This window comes from Serinus canaria, chromosome 11 (assembly GCF_022539315.1).
Source record: "Serinus canaria isolate serCan28SL12 chromosome 11, serCan2020, whole genome shotgun sequence".
In the NCBI taxonomy this organism is placed as follows: domain Eukaryota; kingdom Metazoa; phylum Chordata; class Aves; order Passeriformes; family Fringillidae; genus Serinus; species Serinus canaria.
This window is the reverse complement of record NC_066325.1, coordinates 363346-382709: the sequence shown is the minus strand read 5'-3', so window position 1 is coordinate 382709 and position 19364 is coordinate 363346.

The window sequence follows — 19364 nt, the reverse complement described above, 5'->3', positions numbered from 1 at the left end:
AAGCTAATTAGCAAAACTAACAAATGCAACAGAAAAATTAAAAAAAACCACTGAGTTAAGACTCTCAAATTCAAGTCATGAATTTAGAGTGATTTAAAAGTCCACTTAAGGGTATGCACAGGAATCAGCAAAAAATGTGTCCAGCTCTTTGTGCTTATCAGGAGGGAGATTATTGCACAAGAGTTGAAACATCTGAGAGAGAAATGGATCCTTAATCTAGTAGCATAAATAAACTCATTTCTGACAATCCATTTCAAGGACTTAATACAAATTGCCAAGGTAATTAGCCTTGTTTACCGAGGCTTGCCCTATTAACTTTATCTGGCATTTTAAGAAGGCAAAATATTTCAGGTATCAGGGAGTACCTAATCACAATAAATGCATTTACCCCCTCACTCTGAGCTGCTGTATGATGCTAAAGCTACAATAAAGAAAAGAATTAGATGTGTGTCAAGATGAAAACATTGACAGGGAAGACCAAGAAGTCTGTGGTCCAGTTCAAGCAAGCACAATTTTGCAGGGATCAGCATCCAGCATGGCCAGGACACTGCGACAACCTGGACAGGATTTGCCTGTACAGGATGGATGGATGTGGGATGCTGTTTGCATTGTCTGCACCTTGCAGCTTGGCAAATACTGAGCAGCCAGTTCTGAAGGAGTGCAGGCTACTCTTTATATATGTGACAACAAATACTGCAGTTGGCAGGGAATTCAGTGGGGTGCTTTCCAAGCTTAAAAGGGCTTTCTGGGACTGTTTCTGACCCCATTCAATTCAATTCTTTGTAGCATGGCTTCCTTCCAGGAGTTTCAACATGCCATTCATTCAGGGAAATGCACTTTAAGTCAATGGTAGGTTTGCTTGCATAAGAAGTATGAGCTCTGTCTCTAGTACCCATTAATCTTGGGAAGTCAGCTTGTGTGCAATCTATTTTAAAACTACTTTCCAATAGTCCACTTGCATAGTGCACACACAGGAGGGGTGACATTTTGTGAGAACTCTGAGTCTGGGTTCCCACTGAGAGGGTTGCTTTGTGTTTTGTTGGGGTTTTTCCTTATACAATTCAGAATTATATTGATGGAAAATCGTACAGTTTTCATCTTACTTTTTGAAAATTAATTTGCTACAAAAATATTTATATAAACACTGTTAAACTGTATTTTTAAATTATTCAGATACAGACAGGAATTAATAGTCTTGTCAATTAACCAATGTATAAAGAATCTAATATTTTCTGGTTATTGCAGTTTGCTTTGATTTAGAATTTATAAAGGGCTTTCTGCCTCTAAAGGATATTATACCAGAGAACACCTGAATAAGCAGGAAAGCAGCACGGGAGAGACAAGCGAGATTTCAAGAGAGCACAAGGCGTGTGCCCATCATTGCCAACACAGCTTATGGGGCTTCTTTCCCTTCATCCCAGAATCTCTTGCTGAATCAGGGTCTGACTACACACAGAACACTTGGACAAAAAAGGGCAGGAAACTCCATCACACTGACTTGCACCCAAGGAATGGAAATCATTCTAAATTAAGAGTCAGACCAGGATGAGCTTAGTGAGCTGTAACTGGGATCATTCATGGGAGAAGCAGATCCTTTGTTTGAAGAGGTTGTCGGACTCTGGCCCAAACTGTTCAGCCCCTCTTTCTTCCCAAGGGGTGAGACTGAGTGTCTCCCATTCCCAATGAGCTCTTGGAAACACCACTGCCCCAGGAGCAGGGCTCCAGCCTGGGGAGGGGTCTGCAATCCCTCCCAAACAATGAACAAAAGTATGCCTGCTCACAGATCATTCCTGAGCAGCAAACAGGGCTGGATTTGTCATGGAGGAGCATTCACTTGGAATCATTCACTCTGCTTGCCATTCTGCTTGTAATGCTCCCTAATTACTTATGAAGAATTTACTTGGGAGGAGAAATGTCATGGTTTTAGACGGGGCACAATGCCAGTGCCTCCATGAAAACACATCCACCCTGGTGTCTACTGTGAGATGTGACCAGAAACAGAGCAAGCAAACACCAACTTAGGAATAAAGGAAAGAAGACTTTATTAACACACACACACACACACACAAAGAACAGAATGGAAATTTTTCAAACACATTTCTCCTCCCCCTCTCAACCCACATTACAACATACAATACGAACTCAAATCTTCCTTCAGTCCCCATCTCCCAGGTTTTAATTCTCAGTCCATTATCCTTCTTCAAACAATCAATTCATTCCATTAAAAAGGAAGGAGTCTTCTCCTTGTACCATTTCTTGACTAAGCCCTTTCCATATTCTATGCTCTCACCATGGAAATGGACCAGAAGATTGCTTTTGGGGTTTCTCTTTTTAAGGATACTTTGGTCAGTTCCACAAAACGACAGTCTCTCCATTTTGGGATAATAAAATCCCCCCCATTTCCCCCGGGGCTAGGGCTTCACGACAGAGATCATCTTCCTATTCCTGATCTCTGCCCACCACTACTCTTCACTGTCTTTCTTGGATCCGAACCATTGCTTTCCCCCCAAAACTGCAGTCTCTGTGTTACAATAGAAAGTTAGTCCGTCCACAGCTGAAAAAAACTGCTCCTCCATTTATCTCCTCCCAAGTAAATTCTTCTCATTATCTCCAATACTCCCTAGTCACACAAACCTCTCATTTCACTTGTCCATTTCTTCTTGTTCTTATCTCTGTCCTCCGGGAGGATCAACGTTTGGAAGGTTTCCATCGCGAAGGAAAAAAAGTTAAAATCATCTCTAGGTGCCGGACTCTCCCTTCTCACTCTTGGCCGACTTCCAGGAGCTGCCCGGCGCGTCTTATCTCTTTTCTCTCTTCTCTCTCTCTAGGAAGCGGGGTGGGGGGGAATTGCTCGGTGCTCCTCACTACTTCCACCCCTCCATCCTTTCACTTCCCCCCCGGTCTCTCTCTCTCTCTCTCTCTTTCTCCAAGATCCAAGGCCTGCGGCCCAGCTCACGGCGCCTCGTGGCCTTTTCCCCTCCCCCACCCGGCCTACAGCCGGAGGGGGAGAGAGAACTGACCTGATCCCTTTGCTCACCGAAAAGCCAAGAGAGTCACTTCCTTCCAGTTCTGCTTTTTATACCCTGTGTTCTCAGAGGCGGAACCATCTCCTCATTGGCCCAAACAGGTGCCAATATTCACACCTGAGCCCCCACTTTCTCCAAAAAAAACCCACTTCCTTTCAAACCAGGACACTGACCAATTATTTAAGTGTTAATACTATATATAATCAATCTGCCTGCCTTTGGTGTCACACATTTAATGTACTGCAGTTCTCCATTTCCCTTAAATGATGCCAAGTAAATTAACATCAAGGTTTCTACCTGCTAGTTTGCTCAGACATGTCTTCTTAGATATATTTGAAACCAGTCCTGACATTTTAATGGAATATAATTATTATAACGAGAAACCCATTATAGAGATGAGATTGAGGTCATATTAGGAAAGCATTTCCCCCATTACTTATTGTGCGCACTGAAGTCTGTTGTTTGAAAGAGACAAAGATTTCTACAAACCAAAATAAATATATTTATGCAAGTAAAACTAAGTAAATCTAGAATGGAAGCATTTCTGTTTAGAAATCAGATCTGAGGCAAAACACTTTATATGTATATTCACAGTGACTTTGAGAAATTCCTAATGCAGTTCTGCAGGTATTCAGTCCTGAGAGGAAAAATGGAGGAGCTCTGAATTCCCCTTTCAATCTATCCTGGGTATTATTTTGTACATCTGTCAAACCATATAACATTTCTTATGTAATGCGGGCCTATAGAAAGCAGTTTTTATTTCCAGCTGGCACATTTCTGCACTCAAATGCTCAGCCATAATTTAGTCATTGGTTCTCTATATGTGGATTGTTTATTTACTTTACAGAAAATGCAACTGTACACTAAACCATTAGTATTCTGTTGGGAAGATTTGTGCTTTGTGTTGGAGGCAGTTCACACTAAACTCAAGGTCTTAATACTCCTTTGAGGCTTCTGAAACCCCATGGCAACTCTTGAAAAGACTTTTATTTCTTCAGCATATGTAAATTCGATAGGGTGAAGTCAATGTGATTTAAAGCTAACATCTCTTCAAGAACTTAGATGAGACAAAGGTTTTATTAAATGAAATAACAGAGGAAATTGTAGATCCAAATTTTAATGTAACATGGTCATAAAAATGGAAAATAATATTTAGTGAAATTAAACATGCAGGCTTGAAATTTACATCACTGTTGATCTACATCTTTGCTTTTCACTTAATTTATCTGACATGCCCCAATCCTTCCTGTGGAGAGTGTAGTTCAGGCCTGGCTGTTAGAGAAAGGGCACAGCCAGATAGATTTATTATGAATAGACAGTGTGTGAGACAAAGGCCGGTTTGGGGGCAGGGTATCCTTGAGAAGTGGGAACTCCGCGAGAAGTAGCAAACAGGACGAAAAAGTAGGACGAGAAAGAAGGATGTGCACGTAGCTAGCTAACTGCAAAGATAAGCAAGACAAACTACAGGAATGTCAACTAGGGAGGAGCTGACCTTTAGGAGCTAACCAATAATGAACTTGGCTTTTGCAATATGTATGAGGCTATTATAGAATGTATTTAATCAGAACTATATGGCTAAATAAATGAGTCTCGCTGATGAACCATCCGGTGTCAGCGTCTCCCTTCTCCGACACCTTCCAGGGGAATTACAGCATGAGATCTATTGGATATAGGGATATTAGCAAAACTGCACTGGGGTCACACACTTACTTAGGCAACAACATTTTTGTTGTATTATGCAGACATAATAGCAAATTTAAAAAGAAGAGTTAAAGTTTGTATCTCCTGCAGAATCTTGCCTATGCTTATAATTAAGTGTAATATTTATATTCACAAACTCTATAGTGTTACTTCAAAAGTCTCAGAAGGGAAAAAAAACCAGTTTTCGTAAAGTTTTAGTTTGAAAAAAAGACTTGGCTTCAAATTATTTCTGTTTCAAAAGTGAGTCCACTTAACATTTACTGTGATATCTAATTTAAATGGCACTACATTGGGGCTTAACAAGGTGTTCCTGTTTGTCAAGAGCTGACCTGTTGTTTGTGCCATAAAATTCTATAATCTTGTACATTCATACTTAATTGTTTGGAGTTCAAAATACTGCATTGTGATAAAGTGTTTTAGTTTTCCTATTTGAAAAATCTAGGGAAGAGGGGGGGAAAAAATGCAAAACTTCTTTATGGCTATTTCAGCATTAATTAATAATTTTCTAGGGAGGCGGGAGCATTGACAGTACAACCACTACAAATGTCAGACAAGGAAGTTTCATTCTCGTAGTTTTTTAGACTGTAAGAGGTAGCAACACAAAGCACTGGATCGGAGGGTTTAAGAACTCCAGTTTATGCCTTTTTAACCCTCCCTGACTATTTTTACATCTCCCTGCTATCAGCAGACATGGTAAATTCTAATGAAATTGAGAAAATTACATATAAAGGCTCCTCCTTACACAGACTCCCCCTCATCCAGTAAGACATCAAACTAGGGATCTCAGCATCAAATCTATTAATACAAACCTGGAATTATTGAGCAGCTTTAAAAAATATGGCCTTCTGTATTTAATTCATAAGAACAGCATTTATATATAATTTTAGTTAACTTTTTTTTAAGAAGCATGAAGTGGAACCTAGTGCAGAACACTGAGATAAAAAAAAACCTCTCAGGATGAACTTGAACTTGTCCACTAAGAGAGATTCTGTTTCAAGCACAAAGTGTCTTTTTTGATGCACATGAACTACCCTTGTCCAAGTATGATCATATAAATCATGGAAAACAGGGCTTATAGTAACAAATCTATCCTGCCTTTTCAAGACTCAAATCAGGCCACTTGAATTCTTTGGATCATCCGATTGCCTTCTGAGGACACACAATGGCAGGGCGTGTATTCTGAGAATGCTTCAGTGTGTCATCTTAATTCAGATTTCCATTTATCTCATTGTGTTCGTCCTTTATATTGGACAAAACAGGTGCCACTTGCTCAGATTTATCTTTTTCTCATCAGTTACTGACAAATCACAGTGAGGCTTTATCTCAGAAGTTAAATTTATCCTTCCAAAATAGAAACCACTTTTCCCCTCTGTTGAAACAGAAGAAAATAACTCTTGTGATTTTTTTTTTTTTTTTTAATTGTTGCTTTTAATACTCTGCATAGATTTGGATTACCTAGAATGAAACAAGTTCAATCTGTCTCTTAACATTCTTGCTTTCCATGGACAAAGGAACAATTTCAGATTATTTGCACCAGCTCACGTTTCAAAATAATGTTTGTGTCTCATATTTGAATGGCACAGGAGGACAGATTGCTTAGAAGAGTGGGAGAAATCAAATCAATTGGTTAATTGTTCCTAATATAGAAAGGGATAGACTTGGCTCAGCTCTTCACAACTGGTTCTGAAATGAATGGAATCAAGCCCAACAGTGCAGCTGCTTACAAAGTGAAATGAAAATATCACAGAAGCATAGAATTACTTGGGTTGGAAGGGACAACTTTAAGGCCCATCCTTAAAGTGCCACCCCTGCCATGGGCAGGGACACCTTCCACTGTTCCAGGCTGCTCCAATCCCAGTGTCCAACCTGGCCTTGGGCACTGCCAGGGATCCAGGGGCAGCTACAGCTGTTCTGCAAATACAGAAAATATATAAAATATATATAACAGTTTTGTTAAACAGTCACAGCCTAAATGATGATCCTGAGCCTTCAGACAGGTAAGAAGAAATGGAAAAATTCAGCATTATGACAACACTATGCCTTAAAAGCATAACAAATTCCTCTAGAAAGCAATACTGTATTATGGAGACTGTAATATATTTTTTTAGGTTATGATGGTTTGTAAAATCTTTTTTAAAGCTTACAGGTCAGTTCCTATTTAAAATACAATTGAATATATTTTAATTAAGCTCTCCTTCAATTATGAGACATGAAGCCTTCTGTAAAACATACAAATTTGTTTGGTTGGTTTTGCATATTAAATGGTTTTGGGTTCACTTAAGGATTGTATATAGTGGCCAAATAGTGCAATTTTTACAATGAAAATAAGTCAGCTTTCAAAACAATGGAAAGTTGCAACTTTCTATTCCAACCAAAATCCTCTTATTCCTTTCTTCCGCAATTCAATTTTGTGGGTTTAGTAAATCATTCCCATGTGTGCTAGCTGTTATCACTTGGTCTAATATCGACACTGTTTCCCCTTAAAATTTAATGCATGATGGTGGAGGACAAGTATGAAGAGTACCAACGGCTCAGAGAAATAGCAACAAATACTTGAAGATAGCTAAAGAGATTGTTTCCTTATCATGACAGAAAAAGGCATTATGCATTATATATTCATTATCTTTCTGCAAGTTCAGAATGCCGTGTTTCCCCTCTCCAGAGCACATATCTTTTACATTGATTTCTGGTTCCCATGTCCCAGCACAACAGGAATTTCCACAGAATTTCAGCACTGAAAAAAAGATCAACACTATGCTTGTGAGATGGTGTGATTTTCTGTGAGTTGCTGAGTATTACCTGTTTATGGCTGAGGTAAATCTGACTGCTCACCTACAGAGATGAGGGTGCTTTGGATAAAACATTCTTCAATGTTCACTGTCCTTACATAATGAATTTTTTACCATTGTTTATATTGATACCTTGGCCATTTCACTGTCTGACTACATATACTTCTTTCCCAGAGCCATAACACTTAAATATTTTATAGAACAAGAAGAGTTGTCCTGTTAAGTTCATTCATCCACCTACTGACAGAATTCTGCTCTGCTGTGCAGATCAAAGGGAAAACAAGAATAAATCCCAGAATCACTGACATTGGAAAATCCCTCCCAGCCCAGGGAGTCCCAGCTGTGCCCGATGCCCACCCTGTCCCCAGCCCAGACCCCTGAGTGCCACCTCCAGCCCTTCCTGGGACACCTCCAGGGATGGGCACTCCAAACTTCCCTGGGCAGTTCCAAGGCCTGAGCCCCCTTTCCATGGGGAAATTCCTGCTGGTGCCCACCCTGAGCCTGCCCTGGCCCAGCCGGAGGCCGTTCCCTCTCCTCCTGTCCCTGTTCCTGGGAGCACAGCCCGACCCCCCGGCTGTCCCCTCCTGGCAGGAGCTGTGCAGAGCCACAAGGGCCCCCCGAGCCTCCTTTGCTCCAGGCTGAGCCCCTTCCCAGCTCCCTCAGCCCCTGCTGGGCCTCCAGCCCCTTCCCCAGCTTTGTTCCCTTTCCTGGACACGGTCCAGCTCCTCAAGGTCTCTCTGGCCAGAAGGCCCAGAACTGGACACAGCCCCAAGGTCCCTCAGCAAGGCCAACACAGGGAGCCCTGGTCTTTTGGGCCACACCATGGCTGGGACAAGCCAGGTACCATTGGCCTTCTTGCCATCTGGCCATATGCTGGCCCCTCATGTCCAGCCTCTGTCACCAGCACACCCAGGTCTTTCCCACCAGCAGCTTTTCAGCCCCTCTGCCCCAACCTGGAGCACTCATGGAGTTGTTGTGACCCCAGGGCAGGACCTGGCATTTGTCCCTGTTGTCCTTCACACCATTGACATCATCCCATGGATCTAGCCTGTTCAGATCCCTCTGCAGAGCCTTCCTGCTCTCCAGCAGGTCCATACTCCTGCCCAAATGCTTCAGGAATGCTTCAGAACGCCTTGCCAAGGCTGTCTTTTCAGTTTCTCTTTTGCAACTTCACTTCCTTGCCATTATCCGTGTCTAGGAATAACTGGCTGATATCCCACATCTGCCATCCAGACAGGAATGAGTAGGACATGAAGGATTATAATGAAATTCTCACCCTAAAGTCAATAGTCTATGCCTTGAGGAAGGCCAGAGTTAAAGCCTTGCTGGTAGATTTATGCCTTCATCCAGCTGAAATAATAGTTTTCTGAGGCTGAGAGAAATTACGGAACTTCATTAAAGCTGCCATCATGGACAAATTTTGCAACGAACACTGAGTGCTTGATGGATGACACAATATGCTTAAGTGCAGTGTCTGATTTAGAGTTCAAACCTCTTGTAGTACACTCCATGAAGATAAAATATTTCATGCCACAGTGTTTTGGGCTCTATATTTTTGACAATATGTTTCATGCCTCATTTGCCACCAAAGTAATGAGATTTTAGTCAAAGACTGACTTCCCATTTTTCATGGCAAAGCCCCAAATGGGTTATTTTTCTATACTAGTGTACTGCTAGTTCATTGAAGCCCTGAAGTATATGTGGACCTTGAGGCATCCAAAGTGTAAAACATTGACTTCACAATACAGAGAAGACAAGCAGCAAAAACTCTGATCAATGATTGAAGCTGCCCATTGTTTCCAAGGATATGGTGTCCCATTTATATTTTTTCCAAAATATGAAGGTGCGTTGATAGAAATCTTATCAGAATACAACTTCTTGCATATCCAGATATAAAAATATAGATCATGGAACATTTTTCAAGTGTTAAATTATTTTTCTCTCCCAAATCTAGTTCTGCTTTTCCTAAGACGCATGGGAAAATGCGAATTGTGAAACAACCCAGAAAGCATTGCATGAAGCACTGATGATAATATCCCTCCTTTTTCATAGAATAAATTTATACCTCAAACAATTCTTTCACTGAGTATTGAAATCAATATATTTCAATATGTCTACACATATGTCCTGTCAAAAGACTCAACAATCTTTTTTATTTGAAGACATGAAAGATAAGGGAATTTTCTTACACCTCTACTGCTCTTAATGTGCAAACTCTAGGATGGTCTTCTACAATGCACACATAAAGTCCTACAGCAAAATTCTTAATATAAAGATAGGAAGAAAGCAAACACAGTGGGACAAAACCAGGAAGACTGGAATGGCCTCTAATCCATCAGGTTTGCCTTTGAGTGCTTAACAAGGCGTTTGCCCACACTGTAATCAACAGTACCAACATTTAAATTTCTAGTTAGAACACATATGGAGTGAAATACTAAATGGACTACAAATATTAAATAACCAGTTAAAAATCCAGCTTTGTGCTGTAGCCAGGCCAGCCATTGCTGAATAATCTGACTTAAAGCTGCACTTTAACCACTTTGTGTTGTATAGAGCCAGGAAAAGCACTAGAGGTGCAAGAGATTTATTTGATGTTTTTAAAAATATATGTCAAAATAACAACAATTGATTGCATGGGCTGCCTTTTGAACATTATGGCCTATAACATAATATTAGAAAAAAGGAACTGCCTGGTTTCAAAAGGAAGGTGTGAGGACTGTGGAAGGTTCTGACTCTTCAAGAAAAGGCTACCAATCATTGTTAACAAAGGCTAAATACTGCAAGCTCAAATAAATTAGCAGACATCAACTGTAAAAAATAATGAATATAAATTTAAGAAAAATTTTAGTGGCAGTTCCAGTGTGTCTGCTTCTTCAACCCACACTAGAAATTGTCAAACCTCAGATATGATCATATGCCACAACCTTACTACTACAGGGCTTTTTGCAACACACAACATCTAAGCATGACTTTTGCGCCCCAGTTTGAACCCATTACAGCACAGGGCATGATAAATCCCCTGCATTAGAAGGACTTTACATTAAGACAAAAATCATAACCTGATTTGAGGACACACCACAGTGACACTGATTTTGGAGGCTAAAAGATTATTCTAGAGCATTCCCTTCTGCAGAGATGTACAGGAAAAACATGGTATTGCTTTCTCCTGGCTATTCAGGATGTAAGGGTGTGCAGGACTCCAGGACAAAGCAAGAGGGGAAAACAAGAATTAACAACCAAACTGGCACTTGAGCTGCAGCTGAACTTTGTGGAATTATATTTGTAGCATGTTCCCTGTTCTCTCTTCGTTCAGTGATAGGCATCAGTCCCCCATATCCCACTGCAGCAGTGCACTGTAAGCTGTATGTAGGGATAGGATCCTCGAGTGGCTGAGGATAACACAGAATAAGACTGTCTAACCTCTCCCAGCCATTCCAGTGTAACTCATGCCCATCTGTTCCCTTTCATGCTGCGGTCCAGAGGGAAGCAAATGGGACCTATTCTGTTTTCTTCTTCTGAAACTCATGTTCATTATAACCTAATTTTTAAAATTACAGCCTTGCCATCAGCAATGCTGCTCAACCAGTTTTTTTTCTTTCTACAGAAGCAAAAATAAACTTAACAATAATAGGCTGTGCCTGTAAGGATCAAAACATTAAAGACACACTAACAAGTGAACCATCGTCTCATCCCTGGAAGCAATCTTGTTTCCATTCCAAGGCTGGGACTGCATCTGGGCATGACTCCCTAACATGTGGTGTGGCTGATGCTCCTCTGGTATTTTTCAGCAAAAATAGAGGAGTGAATGTTTTTTGCTGCTGTGTAAGGAGCTGCTTCTTGTTGCACTGGCTGCCAGATCGTCAGCTCTGCTCCTTCCTGACATTCTGCTATCAGGGAAGCACTGTCTCAAACACTTGGCTATTTCACCAGGACTTACGTTTAATAGGACTTTAATGTTTTGCTTTTCCAACATCATTAAAAGACTCCACACAAAAATCACTGGATGGGGAAATAGTGGTGTTTTCTGCTTGTAGGTGTGAGTCTAGACCTGTTCTTTAAATGAATTCTATTCCATTCCATGACAACTTTTTGCATGGTCTTAGTGTATAATGTCCCCCTTTGTCTTGGTTTGAAAAAACAGGGAGGGGTCTGCTACGGAAGGCAGGAGCTGCTCTTGAAATGAAAACTGTAAACCCCCTACCTCTGAAGTGTTATATTTTGAAATATAATAATTTGAAAGGGGTTCTCAGGCAAAGATATGAGAGTAAGAATAACAGTTCTTAATTAGAAAAAAAAAAAAATAAAAAAAAAAAAAAAATTAAAATGCAGAAATACAAAACAATATTGACAGAGTCAGAATATGACTTGACACCCTGTTGGTCAGAGTGTTGGTAGCAGTCTGATTAAATGGTGGCTGCAGTCCTCCTATAGTAACAGATATAGTTCTGTTGAAACAGTGAGCTTGTAGAAAGGATGGAGTTTTCCTCTGAAGGTCCAGTGGTAGTGTAGATGTGCCTAGTCTTCTCAGAATCCAGTGGAAAAAGGCTGCTCCTCTGGGAATGAAGTGGGAAAAGGCTGTCCTGGCATTTCAAATGTCATATTATATTCAGGAAGGAATGCTTGACTCCTCCCCCTGGGCGGAGCATCTCCCAATGGGATGATGTAATTTTTATCAGTCATGTAGTGAGACTCAATGGCCCATTAACAGCAGGCATCTCCTGGAGGGAGGATGGTTAAGGGAGAGATAAAGAACACTGCCTCACCTGGTTTTAACAGCTGGCCCATGAACAGAAGAAAACAGCCCCACCACTAACAGATGGCAAAAAACCACACACCCTGGCCACATCTTGCATTTGCAACCTAAGACACCCTTCCTCTTTGTCCTGGAACTGAGCATACAGTGATGCTGTCCTGCCATTTCAATAACCAATTTTGCGCTCTATTTTTTATTTGGTTTCTTCTTTTGTCAGGGTAGAAAGAAGGTAATACTATCAACTATTCTTTTCCTCCTGTGCTGAGTAAAAACTGAGTAATAACTCAATATTTTTTTTAGTAAAAACTCAAGGAAATAATTTAGTATTAAAACTTTTGCAAATAGAAAATACTCAAATCTGATGACTGCCACTATTTGGAACATATCTGATCATAAGTATCTATGAAATGTTTTACTATTTCCTTCTCTTATGCTGTGGGAATGTGCTGATTCAGGCATAGGTAATTGCCCATTAAAATAGATTTGTTGGTCCTGTGTCAGATCAGTTCAGGTTCTACCACTGTCCTGTGGCACTTACATCTCAAAAAGCCAACACAACCTTCTAGTGATCATTCCTACCCAGGTCAACATGAAATAAATGAAAACAAATCATGATGGAAAAGACACAGGACAGACAAATGTTCACCCTTCTCCTGTTATCTTGAGAGCATAACAGGGAATCTGTGTCTGTGAATGAACAGAATTTTCTTTCTGTGCTCATTCCTGTGTGACTGGAGAGCTGATGAACAGGAGAACAGGGCATAAATAGGTAACAAGGATAAACAGGGAGAAATGCTAGCAGACAGTCAGAAGCACAGCTGATTAGAAAAGCTCCTATGACTTCCCTATGTACCACCTCAATCTGACCTACAGTCATGACACAGTTTTCACGCTGCTGCATCTTAAGCATCAGCCCTGCTAATTAATTCCTTTCTGTTGTCCTGTCATATTTTCCTAGCCTGGTCTTTTTTAATTGGGTAGAAAAACTAAAATATTGAAGAAGTCCAGTGACACAATCCTAGAATCCTGCCCTTCATCTCTTTGCAATGGAATACAAAAGGACTTTGCAAATTAGAGGTCTTTTTCTTTGTGCTTTTTTTTTCCTTATGAATTTGACCTCAGGTTCAGAACATGTCTTTATGCCTTCTGGTAACCTTGGCCATTGTCTAGGAGGATGTAGAATCTTAAACATTCCTCATTCCTCCAAGAAAGCTGGCAAAGGTTGCAGTCTGTTCCATGTACATGAGGCACGGCATGTCGTACTGATGAATCAGGCACACACACTCTTCACACTCTTGCCAACAGGCAGCAGTTGTTATCACTTCCCTTTCACACTGCATAAGTAAATTATTTATTACGAGTTCAATTGAATTTTAAAATGCAAAATAATATATTAGTTGCCTGAACTTGTGATTCTAATTTAATTGGATTTTCTCCCCCTGTTTAACGTATTTAAATGTAAGGATTTGAAAAGAACATTGAGGAAGTATTTAAAAATAAAGCAGTGATACAGCACACGGTTTGTTGCTGGAGTGGAAAGATCCTAATTTACAACATGTTATCTTGCACCACATGAAATTAGAGCATATCTAATACATATACATATTTTGTTTTATACAATATATTTAGCTTCTCAAATAAATGAGAAGTGTTCAGAGGTTCAGCAGATTTCTCCTATCCAACTGCACTATAAATTCTCCCATCCTCTCTCTTTCACTTCAGGGTTATAAATCTGTTTCCCTTTGAAGAAGTTGTATTAATATTTAATTGAAAAACTTCATAAAATGTTAGAAAAAATATTACACCAAACACAAAGTAATGCCCAAGAGAGTAAACAGCAGGATTTGTGTTATGTAGTTTAGCTGTGCATTTGCATTTCCTTTTTTACTGACCTACTAAAAAAATGGTCTCATTCTCACTATTTACAGGAAATGTGGTTTTGTCTAAGGAATTAAACCCATGGAAAAGATCCATCTAAGTTCCCATTTACCTTGGCCATTTTGGGATGGACGCCTAAAGTCTATGGGCTTGTCTTCATGGCATAAAAGTATCATTAAGTAACTCTTAGCAATTTGGGATACATTTCATTGCTAACAACCCTTCTTTTTGATTTAATATGTATAATTTTTTAACACCAGTGCACTATAACTCTGATATTCAAGGCATTCAAGTACTGAAGACTAAACCCTAGATTACCCTGAAATTATTTGACTTATACATTTTGACAGAGAAGTATCACAGAAGGCAAATAATTCAAAAGATTCTCTTTGAGATGAGAAAATGTAAGGTCTATTCCTGTGTAGCTTTTAATGTGTGCAATTCATGAATTGGACACATTTATGGTACACAGAGGCAGAAGGAATATATTGCACTTATTAATGTATTAAATTAAATCATTGATAAACCCAGTATTCAGACTTTTGCTTTTACTTTAAAAACACATGATGTCAGGCATCACAATTTTTAATAATTGGATTAAAAAATCTACTTATGTATCCAACTGCTTGAATTTTAATGCCCAAATTAACAATTTCATAAAATCAAAACAAACATTTGTACACAGAATTTCCTTCTCAATGAAAGTGTAGAACCCCACATCAAACCAGTGACAGTTTTGTGTAACAAGTGAAGAGTCAATCTTTAAGACCTAGCAATCACCTTCTCAGCTAAGACTGTTTTTTCTTGATTTTGCAGTCACTCATATGTCACTCCAGAATTAACATCTGTGTCTGTGTAGTTTGAGCTTTTTCAAACACAGACCTTCCACTGATGTCTCAAGTGAGATCCTGCTCCATATCCCAAGTCCCACATGAGTACTTGTTCCAATTTTGAAAGTCCAAGCTGTATCTTCCCTTCTAAAAGAACTCTGCATTTGAGACAAGTACAGAATATGTAATGGAGGCTCTGTACAGATCCACTTTGGCTTAAGAGGAAGATTTTATCTTTTTATCTTAACATTTCTTATTCTCTGCAGAGTAACTGAATGTGAAGTTCCACTTTTGCATGTACAAATTTCTCTTTTAGACCAGAGTGAGAGAATAAATTCATCCCCTGCAATTTTCTTTGTTTAGGTTTTCTGCAATACTGTCCAATATAAATTTCCTTGTAAATTTTTTTGCCATTTTTTTGTGTAGAGTAATGCCTTAAGATTTTAGCCTTTATATTTTTCAAATCCTGTAGTTCAGTAGTGCAAAACTCTAAACTCCATATAAAGTGTTAGCTAATGCCTACACATTTTGGTCAGACAAAACAATCACTCTAGGCCTGAAACTCAAGGACACCCCACAGCCTTAGTCCAAAAAGCATAAACAAAAGTGAATTGGAGGGGAGCAAACTGGGTGTAACCATCTTGGTGTAGCCCCTTGGAGAGGCTTCATCTGCCCTTAATGTACCTGAAGGCCCCTCAGTAAATATATCTGCTTATATCCTCTCAGTAGTTTCCTGACTTTTCCCAAAGCCACTAACATTGCTGAACAACCAGACAGCTGACTGAGACATTCCCTAACAAGCACATATTCTGCTTGTCGAAATCAACACATGCTTGAAGAATCAGCATTTTGAGATGAAAAAAATGTTCTCTTGGAAAATCTCCAACCAGTCCTACTGATAACAGTTTTAAGAGCAAAGCACAGTTTGCCCTTTACAGTTGTCAGGATACAGGTTTTACTCTAATAGTTAAACAGGCAATTGTCTTTTTCCAAGAGCCCAACAGACAGAAACATGGATTTGAGTTATAGTTTTGTGTGAGAGACCATGCTGTACATATCTGATAAAAATTCTGTAAGTGCTGATCAGATGTTATCCCAAATGTGAACATTATGTTGAAATTTCAGAGTCATAAAAATGAATTCATGTCCCTGAGATTGCCCTGAATATCTGAATTCTGCCTGAAGCCAAGGAGGTTTGGCTTGGTTAGGGTGGCTGGGTATTCCAGATCATATCCACAAGAAGGATAAAGTAAGATGCACAGTGTATGAAGACATCGTATTTTTAAAGAAATCTTTTCTTATCGTAGAATCTATCTGAATATAGATGCAGGGTTGTGGGTGGATGGTGTCCTTGGGCAGGTGCTGTCGAGAGAGGTTCCTGCTTGGTACGAGAGACCAGCTCCCCCAGCCCACCTTGCTCTCAGGCCTGGATGCTACAACGTGCGCATGACCAGTTGTAGAAGGAGGGCTCTGAACATGATGCCAGATCCAACAGGGTTTATTGAAGGCGAGTCCAAGGGTCCAGGTGGGGTGAGGGTGAGGAGAAGGAAAGGAACACAACCACTGTTGAAGGGGATCAGTGGCAGAGCCCAGAACAAGGGAGGGGCCAGGGTTTTTAACCAGGGGAAGGTAGGAGGGGTCAGGGTACAGGCTGTTCAATGGGGAGGAGTTGAGGTGGGGTGACATGGGATACACCAATGAGAGAATTGAACAAGGGTGGTCCTTCAAGGGGAGCCAACAGGGGAAAGGAAAGTGTAGAACTTTATAGAACCAGGGAGTGAAGTACGGTTGATTGACAATCAAACAGCAGTATTGAGATGACCCAGGGCATCTCTGCCCCATCTTCCCTGTGGCTCCCTCCCATACAGGGTGCCGTCAGCCAGGGAATAATGTGCTCTGACTCACAATTTCAGAAGGCTGAACAATTGCATTATTAAGCTATATTATATTACACTAGTACTATATTAAAGAGATACTATACTAAAGAGATACTAAAGAAAAACCCCATGACTGTCTGGAGACAGCCACAACACAGCTTTGACCAAATTGGCCAATCAATTTAAACAGCCACCACCTTCAGTAAACAGTCTCCATAATACATTCCACATGTGCCAAACGACAGACACAGCAAATAGACATAAGACTTGTTTCTCTTCTTCTCTGAGCTTCTCACTGCCTTTCCCAGGAAAAGTCCTTGGGAAAGCGGTGCCTGCTGCTCTCTGTGAAGACAGCTGTGGCCACAGCTGAATGCACCAAACTTCAGAGGAATTTGGGAAAGCTCTGGAGAAAAAGCATCTCTGACCACTCATCTGAAGTGACAGTACTCTTGTAGTATTGCTACTACTTATCATAATTAGAAACAATTTTAGTTTTTCAAGCATGAACCAATTTTATGCAAATGAAATAAATAGAGCAGGAGATCTTTCTTCTTTTTAATGCCTTTATTAAAAGTGATCAGCTCAGGTGGGAAGGCCCGACGGGTCTGCAGTCATGCTGCTGCTGCTCCCAGGAGTGGCTCAGAGGAGGAGGAAAGTGCAGCTTTGTCCACTAGGGAGCAGAACTGGAGTTCTGTTCTCACGAGGGCAGTAAGGATTTAGCCCATATAACTTTTTTGGTTTGAAGTCCAGGGTACTGGCTCCAGCTGATGTTCTCCTTGGCTAGGGTGAGGGGCAAAAAAGGTTCTCAGCATCTCTGCAGGCTCTGGACTTTGTTCCTTACACCCAGACATCATTTTGATCTCCTAATTCTGTGTTGGCTCATTGTTTTTAGGGTCCTTTCAGTAAGTGTGGTGGGGGTCCTCTCTCGTTGCATTCTGGGTCTGAGGTTATTTTTTGCATGTCCTCCGATGTCCCCTCCTTTTACTGTCTGAGAAGGGCCATCCACCTGGCCCAGGCAGGGTGGTACTGAAAAAAAGGGGAATTCTCAACCATAGAGAGTTAACGACCGACTCTTAACAGGTGATTACAACATGAAGTTATCAAAGAACTCTTTGCCAGCAACTAGCTCAACTCTGCAACCTTTTAAAAAATGGGTAACCCTTTTTTTTTTTACTCATAATGCAAATACTTCATACAATATAGCACATTATAGGCAAGGCACTACTAACACTAGATCAAGTAATTATCTGAATTGCAACTAATGTGAATCACTATTCAGTGTTGGCTTATGCCTTTTACTATCAGTCTTTAGTAACTTACTCAAAAGGTTGGAAAGACTGTTCTCTTCACCATTTCCATAATTATTTTACTGTTCAGTAACTCTTAATGTAATTTCTTCTTCATTTAAAACATGAAGATAGAAACAGAAATTCAGACCAAAACACTTTAAATTCTGAAAAATAAATAAGGACTCTATGAACCAGTACAGTAGTGAGAAGGGCAAGAAAAGAGTAGAGAGAATGAAAAGGAAAGTAGGAATGAAATTTTCAGTGCTAGTCTGGAGATGATACAGGAGCTGTTCTATGATCACAGGGCTCCATCCTGTCAGTATGAATCATTTACTCTGATCCATATGTTACACCAAATAAAAATTAAGTTGAATTACAGAATGCTTTTTCCATTTGGAGGGTCTGAGTAGTGTTCAAGACACTCAAAGTTTGCTTACTGGTTTATGAAATCACAAAATCCCTTTACTGGCATTATAGACTCATAGCTCACAGCTGCCTAATATTTATTCTGAGTATAATCTCCCTATTTTCAGGAATTCATGAAGTGCATGTGAAAGGTTCCCTAAGGGAAAAAACTGAGTACAAAAAAACCCCCTCAAGCCTTGAGTGATTTATTTTGCAAAATTATTTATAAAATAAGAAAGTCACTGCTGCTAGTTTTTGCCTTTTTCAAACTGTAATACAGCCAAAGCATGAATAGTTAATACGAGTTCTCTAAATATTTGGGCTCCTAGAAATTGAACAAGAGTAAATACCCCACACATATATGGTCATCCCAAAGGATCCAAAAGTCCTTTAAGAAACTTATGGTCTAGATTCTTCAGTGGGAAACATATCTTTTATGGAAACACATGCTAAAACCTTTTAGAAATAATTACATAAGATCATTATTCCTAATGGGAATCTGATTAGTCTGTGTTACTAAATTTGTAACTAATTACTTTTCTTTTTAAAAACGTTTTTTTACAACTCACAAAATGAAAAGCATTCATTTACTCTGTATGTTCTTTGCTTTATAGCAGTTTTTCACAAGTATATGCAGGGAGGGGCAGAACTGGCCCAAGCTCTGCTCCGGGCCCAGCCATGGCCCCAGAGCCACGGGCAGGGCCTGAGCCCAGGAGCTGCCCCTGCCCAGGAGGCAGAACTGCTGCCCTGGGCAGTGCCCAGCCCTGAGCAGATGGTGCACAGAGGCTGTGCAGTCTCCTCCCTGGGGACATTGCA